Source organism: Salvia hispanica, chromosome 2 (assembly GCF_023119035.1).
Source record: "Salvia hispanica cultivar TCC Black 2014 chromosome 2, UniMelb_Shisp_WGS_1.0, whole genome shotgun sequence".
NCBI lineage: Eukaryota > Viridiplantae > Streptophyta > Magnoliopsida > Lamiales > Lamiaceae > Salvia > Salvia hispanica.
In genome coordinates this window covers 6,540,790-6,550,078 of record NC_062966.1, presented here as the reverse complement: position 1 = coordinate 6,550,078, position 9,289 = coordinate 6,540,790, and the positions used below count along the sequence as shown (strand labels likewise).

Below are 9,289 nucleotides of genomic sequence, written 5' to 3'. Positions count from 1 at the left end.
CTAACATGCCCATATATATATATATATATATATATATATATAGGGACGTGTTCAGATCAATAAGTGAAATTCTGTCAAAAATTAAAACAAATCTCAGTCATTGGATCTTGTAATGTAACCGTTAGATTATTGTCACGTGTCAGTAATGTAGATTACTAGTCAAATAATGTAACTTACCTAATAATGTACTATTTTAGTACAATAATGTAGCATTTTAGTCTAATAATGATAATGTAGCATTTTGGACTAATAATGTAACTTATCACATCCATCCAATCTCAGGATCCAAGGGCTGAGATTTATTTTGATTTTTAACAGAATTATATATATATATATATATATATATATATATATATATATATATATATATATATGATTTTGATCAAAACAAGAATTGGTTTAAATAAAGAAATCAAGGCCGAATCTGGTCCTTAGGATTAGTTCAGATCATCTTAAGATTATACGATCCAATGGCTATATTAATGTCTTAAATATTATTATTCTAATCTCTAATAATCCTCTAAGGTTATTTATGTCATATCATCTAAACGTCTGTTATGCAATTCCTATAATTTTGCCTCTCACTAACAAATCATATGCGTGAGTGATGAATTATCATTCCATAACTTCTACTCTTTTATATCTTCCATATTCATCAGACGATCTTCCATTCATCTTCCATTAATCTTAACTCCAAGGAGATTTATTATTCTTGTGCAATTAGTGTCCAGATTTCGTCGTTATGTCGTGTTCCAGATCAATCTGTTCCATTTCCAATTCTATACCATCGTCGTTGGCAGATCCCATATATACTGCAAGTTAATACTATATACCATCGTTTCTCATATCATTTTTCATTTCAGCCGGCGGTCATAATCGTAACCTACAAATATGGCATCCGACACACATTCTACTTCGCACGTAGATAATCAATCATACTCCGTTCTTGAGAATACATGTTATGGTTATGTTTTTCATTTTCATTTGTTTGTTAGCTCTGATCCATATTTTTGTATTTTTTACAGTCACTGTCTTCTCTGTTTTATAAATCTTTTTATCTATATTATCTGATCGATTTTTCTGCTATGCTTCGATTTGTGTTTAGTATGACCGATTTTCATGGAAGATAGTTTGTACGCGTTGTATGCCGCGATTTGTCTTTATTATGACATATTATCATTCTAAATTCAGTAGATGGAAACTTGTCTTTACTTCATCGTTAATTTTTAGGAGTGTTCTAATTATGAATTATTACAGATTTAAATACACCATAAATGCCCTGTAAAGCTTAAACCATCTGTTGGTCATAGCTACCCAACATTGGACAACGCCATTGAGTTTGAAATCTCCTCTAGTTAAGGTTGTTCATATTGTCCAATGCCAAGATGTAGCAACGCATGTTTATGTTGCTGAGAAGAAGAAGGCACAAACAATTTTGTTGGGAGAGATTTTGGGTTTGTACCAGGCTGTATGTGTCGATATTGATCAAATTCATGAGCTGATATCTATAGTTCGTGAAGCAAGACAACAGATTTTCGTCGACGGTGTAGTAACGTCTACAGCCCAAAAGAAGAAACTAATTGAAGAAATTATGAAGTTTGATACCATGTATTTTGTTTTTGAAGTAACGACAGTTTTATGTTTTTTTTTTAGTCCATTTTATTTGCAATGTCACGTTGTTTGAAATTACTCAGTTCGTTAAGATTTGTATTATGCATTCTGGTACTCATTAGTTTTTTTGTCATGACTCGAATATGGGATTATTATGACTCAATTTACCCATAAGTTTCCATGACCCAAATATTCATCTAGTGTGACCCAAAAGAATAGATGATGTTTTGGGCATTATAACAGTATTCTTGTACTCAGTAGTTTTATGTCATGTCTCGAATATTCGATTATTATGACTCAATTTACCCATATGTTTCCATGACTCAAATATTCGTTTAGTATGACCCAAAAACAAAGATGATGTTTTTGGTTATTGTTTGTGTATTCTTCTCCCGTACTAATATTTGATTTTTTTTTAATATGTTTAAAACATGAGAACAATCGTGTGTTTGGTTTTTTTAATATGTTCAAAACATGAGAATATTCTTCGGTCACACTAATATTTAGTAGTTTTATGCCATGCCTCGAATGTTGGTATATTATAACACAAATTAACTTAACAATGCTATGACACAAATATTAATTTACTATGACCCAATGTATCGAGTAATGCTCATCACATGGGCTATCGTCTACAAGAAACAAGAGGAAAGCATTCCAAGGTCATTGTAATGGAAGTTTATCTCATCTTACAGATGAAATAATATATAGTAACAATGACATCCAGCCGACATATAAACATGATATAAAAAAGAGAATTACAAGCTCTAAACATCGTTTCATTAAAATAGTGGTATTCTAAACATCCTTTCGGTACTTTTGGGATCGGCGGTATCTTCTTCACGTCGTTCTCTGATACACTACGTGACATCCAACCAATTGAAGTGAAAATTTTGCCAGATTTTGTCAATTTTAAGTCAATCGTTGTACGAAATCATACTAACCCTTTCCGTCAGGCCTCGCCGATCCAGAAACTCGAGTGTCGACCATTTTTGAAGTAGGCTTTTGGATCACCCTCCTCGTCGATTTCAGAATCGTATTAGTATGACATAACGTTACAATCAATTATCTTTGCCCACTTTTGCCTCCAAATTCGCTGCATCAAGACGAAGTTAATACTCTTCAATAAACAACAATTGTATAGTTGAGATACAATCACAATCAAATCAAGTCATGATTTATTTTGTCTGACCTTTTCCAGAATTAGTAACATCTCTTGCATTTGCTACCCCTTTTTCACTTTTTGCAGAGATTTCTTTTGTGATGTTGTACATGAAGCATCAATAATTTAGTGTTTAACATTTACACAAACAAAGCAGATTATGAAAAAACACACGAACAAAAAACAGAGTGCACAAAAAAGAACTAAAATTTCATTCCTTCAAATAATAACCCAGATAATGTAGTCGACATACCTTTCTGATCTTTAGGTTTTACCGGTGCCTTCTTATTCCCAATATTTTGTGCATGGACTAGGTTACAGCCAACCAATGGAATTGAATTCTGGGTCAAATTAGAGTTGAGTTTCGGTCAAATTGTAAAAAAAAAAAAACTTACAAACCTTTTCCATCATGTGTCGCGGTTCCAGAAGATCTTGTGTCCACCATGGTTGAAGAAGACGCTCTACAAATCGTGCTTGTCAAGTATGGGTTTAAAGTCAATTTTGATGCCCAGAAGATTCCTTCGTCGCCGAAAATATAGTTTGAGTTTAGTAGGGTTTGGGTGATTTTGACGCAAAGACGATTTGGGGGATTTTGATTCTAGTCTGTAGGGTTTGTTGATTTAGTGATGTATTTTTTGTGAGAGAGAGGAATTGAATGGTGTGGGAACCAAAGAATCAACTTAATAGCGTGTGGAGTAATGATCACAATTAATCCGCTCTTAAAAAACGGAAGGGCGGTTCATTATATTTTCAATCCCCAAATTACCCTTACATGACACAGATCGCTCCTATTATGACCCACAGAAAACGTTGACCAATCCAGATCGTGGCCATTCATATCCAAATCTCCAAATCTAATGGTGGGTATATGGCCTGTATTTCTATACTTAGGGGCTTCTTTTGATAGATGAAAACCACATATATAAATATATATATGGATTTTCTATCTTTTGTTCTATTGTCCTTCTCAATCTTGGCCCTCCATTTTCAAGATCTAATGGCCGAAAATAGAGCCTGATTTATTCAATTTTAATGATTAAAAAAATTCGAAAAGGGTGTTTAGGGGAGTAGTAAAAATAGGCAGTTATTGCAATTCCATGATTCACGCCTTCTGTTACATATTTAGTTATATTTTATTTCTTTTCCTTAATTAAATCTCAACATGTTTATTTCTTTCTATGATTCATCGATTTTACTTCAATTCTAACTATTTTTTCGCTAAAAAATATTGGAGAAATAGGAGTTCAATATTCTCGTCAGTTTTTGAGTAATGGATATGTCTCTTACAAGAAATAATGTACGCCTAATGTCTAATAATGTACCGTCCGAATTTAAATAATGTACGTGTTTAAGGGAATAATGTTTAGGCTAAGTAAAACTAAATAATGTACACCAAGTGACCTTTAATGTACACGCATAATACTTAATGATGTAATTGTATAAGTATTTAATGTTTGGCAAGAGTTGAATTCATACCCTTTGGGTTTAGCAATCCATGGGGCTAGGTTGTAGTACCCACTCTCAAACAAAACCATCACCAAGGGCATGAAGTTTGATTCATTCCCCTAGGGTTTATCAATCCATGGAGCTAGGGTATAGTACCACCACATGAATTATATTTCATTTTGTAATGTGTGTTTTAGATTTGGTACTGTAAATAATGTACCAATAGTATCTAATAATGTACATTTGTAGCAGTGAATAATGTACAGATTTTAGAGATAATTTTGAAAGGAACTTGAATCCACCCTTTGGGTTTAGTAATCCATGGGGCTAGGTTGTAGTACCCACTCACAAATGAAACCATCACCAAGGGCATGATGTTTGATTCATTCCCCTAAGGTTTATCAATCAATGGGGCTAGGATATAGTACCACCACATGAATTAAATTTTGTTTTTTAATGTGTTTTAGATTTGGTACGGTAAATAATGTACCAATAGTATCTAATAATGTACATTTGTAGCAGTGAAATTGTGCAGATTGTAGAGAATAAATTTAAAAGGAACTTGAACTCATGCCTTTGAGTTTAGCAATCCATAGGGCTAGGTTGTAGTACCCACTCACAAACAAAACCATCACCAAGGGCATGAAGTTTGATTCATTCCCCTAGGGTTTATCAATCAATGGGGCTAGGGTATAGTACCACCACATGAATTATATTTCATTTTTTAATGTGTGTTTTAGATTTGGTACAGTAAATAATGTACCAATAGTATCTAATAATGTACATTTGTAGTGAATAATGTACATTTGTAGTGAATAATGTACATTCTTAATAGTGAATAATGTACATATTATGCTTCTGTCGGGCACCGTCGGCAGTATAGGTGGTTCTCTTTCTTCCCTCTAGATTTTCTTTGAGCAGCTTCTTCTTGGGCTCTACTAGACTCTGTCTCGGCCAATCGCTGGTGAAACTTCTGTGCAATGGCAAGAGAAATCACATCATCGGATGCTTCATCAAAATCCAACCTAGGTTGCTTCGCTGCTGTCGAGAACAAGGCAACAAAACATGATGAATAATGTATCAAATTAAACTAATGTAATGTACAAAATGGTATAAATAATGTACCAAAACAGATCCATTTAATGTACATAACTGGCTAAATGATGTACATTAATATGATCCACTAAAATTGAACAATTAATGTATGCATCTGATTACATGACGTAACATGATCAAACAAATAACTTATTAATTGATTCACAATTTCAGAGAAATACACAAATAATGCACTGCAAATTATCAAACTTCCACTATCAAGGATTAAGAATCATTTATGAACATAAACCCAAATAAAATGCTAATGAACAGAAACCACAAAATTAAACACAATTATTAACAACAAACCAATCAATCAATAATGAAGAAAAACCCAATTGAAAAACCTAAAATCATTAATGTAGCAAATCAAAATCAAAATTCATCACCAAACGAAAAACTGTAAATTGATAGAAGTGTTGATTTACAGAAAAAACTTAACAACAATGAACACGAAGTGCTGATTTACATAAAAAACTTAATAACAATGAACTCAAAGTGCTGATTTATAGAAAAACCCACCATAATAACTTTGCTAAAAACGCCGAAGCTTCATAACTTACTCGAAATCGCCGGATTTGATTCAGTTTCCACCAAATCTGCATTGCAATGGCAACCGTACAACGATGAAGAAGGCTGAAACGACTGAGAAACGTAGAGTTCACTTGGCCGAAAGGTTTTCACGGAGATAAAATAGCGTTGAAAACCGCTTTGGTGGTCTCTTCTCGGCGGCTAGTTTGACTAGGAGTGGAATTAGGGGAAAGGGTTTTGATCGAAATTGGAATGGCGGAGGCGTTTGGAATGAGAGAGAGTGTGTGGAAGGGAATATCCTGCTTAATTATTGGACCTGAAGTTTTTAAACGTGTGATATAAATGCTTTGTTTACATTTCTACCCCTATAATGCACCAATTCCACCAAATAATGTATCACGGAGTCAGTTATGAAATCTTAATCTAGACCATCCTCCCTTTTAATCTAATGGATGATATTAAGAAGGAAGTAGACATTAAGGGGGCAATAGGACCTTAATGCTCCCATATATATATATATATATATATATATATATATATATATATATATATATATATATATATATATATATATATGTATCTACGGTCCCCTTATTCCCACAACACCTTCTTAGTGTAGAACTAGAGACTAAATATTAGCCATTGAATTTTAATTTAGTGGCTGAGATTAGAGCTCCTACATCTTAAATTCGTATTTCATCTTATGAATTAAATTGTTCAGCCAAAGGGCATCTTAGTCATTTTGTTCAGCCAACTGGGTAAAAATGAATTTAGCGTAAATCAAGGGAGGCTGTATTAGGGTAAAACGAAAAGTCACCCTTTCACTCTTCCCGCTCAACGTTTCATCTTCCTCCCACTCTCTCTCCCCTAACATGGCGTGTATTACTCCCATTATCTTCACCCATTCACCGATTAATTTCTTCCGTCGGCATTCTCCACCACAGCTTATCTGTGGAATTTCAACATGGTGGAGACAAGAACTGGAAAACTGAACGGTATTTGTTTTCTCCACCATTTTTTACCATTTTACGAAAACCCTACAACCTAACCTCGGAAATTTTGGTTTTAGATGAGCGGATGTTGCACTCCAAAACTTCATCTGGTGTCGGTGAGTTCAAAGCATTTATTAATTTTGTTTAGATTTTGTGTTTTCAAATTCTCATTTTGCTTCAAATAATTTCAGCGCATATGGTACATCCTTTATGTTTTCTGATTCTCGTTTTAATGGGTAAAGTTCAGGCCATATGGTAATTTAGTTCATCCTTTATGTTTTCTGAATTTTGTGTTTTCAAATTCTCGTTTTGTTTTCTGATTTTGTGTTTTCTGATTCTCGTTTTACTGACCTAGTACAACTGCATTCAAGTGGAAAAAGTAAACCGGGACGCACTCCTAATACCAAACCGATGTCCACCGCAAATCAAATCCAACCAAACCGTTCTGGTGAGCCATCCACAATTTAGGAATTTTAATTTTGGTCCACACTTTTTCATTTGATTTTAGTTCATTAAAGTGTTCCTTTTTTTCGTTCAAGCATCGGTCAATCGAATAAAGTATGGTCTGATGTAACTTAAGTAATGAAGTTATTCGATGAAGTATTTTGAACATCAGCTGAACTATTTATTGGATGAAAATGAGAATGATTTAGCTGAAGTTATGAAGTTATTCGATGAAGTATTTGAAGGAACTGGCAGCGGAAGCGCTGGTGGACACTAATTAATTTGCATGAATTAACATAATTAAGCAATCATTAATCACACCAATAAATCACATAATAATCAGATCTATTTAGAAGATTATTTAGACAAAATCTATTCGCGTAATTCTTACATGTATCATGCTCATAACTTGAATTAATCATGCTTTAGAATATTGAAACCTAAAACATGCTTTTCTACGGAGCAGAAAAATACCTAAATAATTCTCCAAAGAATTGAAGATGGCTATGTGTTTTCTGATTCTCGTTTTACTGACCTAGTACAACTGCATTCAAGTGGAAAAAGTAAACCGGGACGCACTCCTAATACCAAACCGATGTCCACCGCAAATCAAATCCAACCAAACCGTTCTGGTGAGCCATCCACAATTTAGGAATTTTAATTTTGGTCCACACTTTTTCATTTGATTTTAGTTCATTAAAGTGTTCGTTTTTTTCGTTCAAGCATCGGTCAATCGAATAAAGTATGGTCTGATGTAACTTAAGTAATGAAGTTATTCGATGAAGTATTTTGAACATCAGCTGAAGTATTTATTGGATGAAAATGAGAATGATTTAGCTGAAGTTAGGAAGTTATTCGATGAAGTATTTGAAGGAACTGGCAGCGGAAGCGCTGGTGGACACTAATTAATTTGCATGAATTAACATAATTTAGCAATCATTAATCACACCAATAAATCACATAATAATCAGATCTATTTAGAAGATTATTTAGACAAAATCTATTCGCGTAATTCTTACATGTATCATGCTCACATAATCTGAATTAATCTATGCTTTAGAATATTGAAACTCTAAAACATGCTTTTCTACGGAGCAGAAAAATACCTAAATAATTCTCCAAAGAATTTAAGATGGCTAGCGCTCTTCTCCACGTGACGCTTTGGAATACTAGACCACAAATCTTCTCTCCTGTTCCCTAACTCAGTATCCGATATTTCAGTGCGGGTTGATCTCAACGTAATACTAGACTTAAATAAAGAAGACATGTATGAAATCCTTTTATGCAATAGGGGAGTGGGAAATCGAAAATCTCCTCAATCGTGCGGGGTCAGAAATTTTGAAAAAATCTCGAAGGCTGAAATTGTGATAATTCTGCTCTCCTTTATTCTCCTATTTATATTAAGTTTCCTTTGGGGCCCGTGACACAGGGATCTATGGAAGGTTTTGGATATGGGATCATCCAATTTTACTTTTTACTAATTAAATTGAACCCACAATTTAATATAAAAGTTATAATTGGAATATTACGAGCAGCCACTACAGAAGTAATATTATTGAACTCTCCTCTATCCAAATCCGAAATTATATAAGTAATCCGGGTTTCCGTTTAACTTTCATTTCCCGCGCTTAAGATAAAAATATCCGTTAATTAATTAATGTCTGCTATTGACTTAATTAATTAACTTCTTATTAATTCCAAGAGTGGACTTAGCAAGCATGAAACGCTTATTTATTATTCATAGAGTAATCAAACTCCAACTAGCTAGGTTCCGAATAATAAAACCTTGTTTCACGCTCCTCTTGAGGACATTATCAAACGAGACTCACCTCGAGCACGATTCAACATAATAGCAATCCTAGCACCGCTAGATATTAATCACCACTACCCAATATATCAGGATAATTGGGTTGCGAAAAACCCGCACCATTTGATAAGCTCAAAGTAATGCATAATCAATACCGTATACTCAATGCTAACCTACATTGATTAAGAAACAAATATTATC

At 33.7% G+C, this 9,289-nt stretch overlaps 1 long non-coding RNA gene across 1 annotated transcript; it reads right to left on the bottom strand.

The window, feature by feature from the left end:
- Positions 1 to 2,244: 2,244 nt before the first annotated feature.
- On the bottom strand, positions 2,245 to 3,429 carry LOC125203382. The gene is made up of 5 exons (XR_007173352.1): positions 3,173 to 3,429; positions 3,027 to 3,114; positions 2,804 to 2,866; positions 2,556 to 2,707; positions 2,245 to 2,471 (listed from the first exon to the last, which is right to left on the bottom strand). It is a non-coding gene; the product is annotated as an uncharacterized LOC125203382 (long non-coding RNA).
- Between the last annotated feature and the right edge of the window lie 5,860 nt (positions 3,430 to 9,289).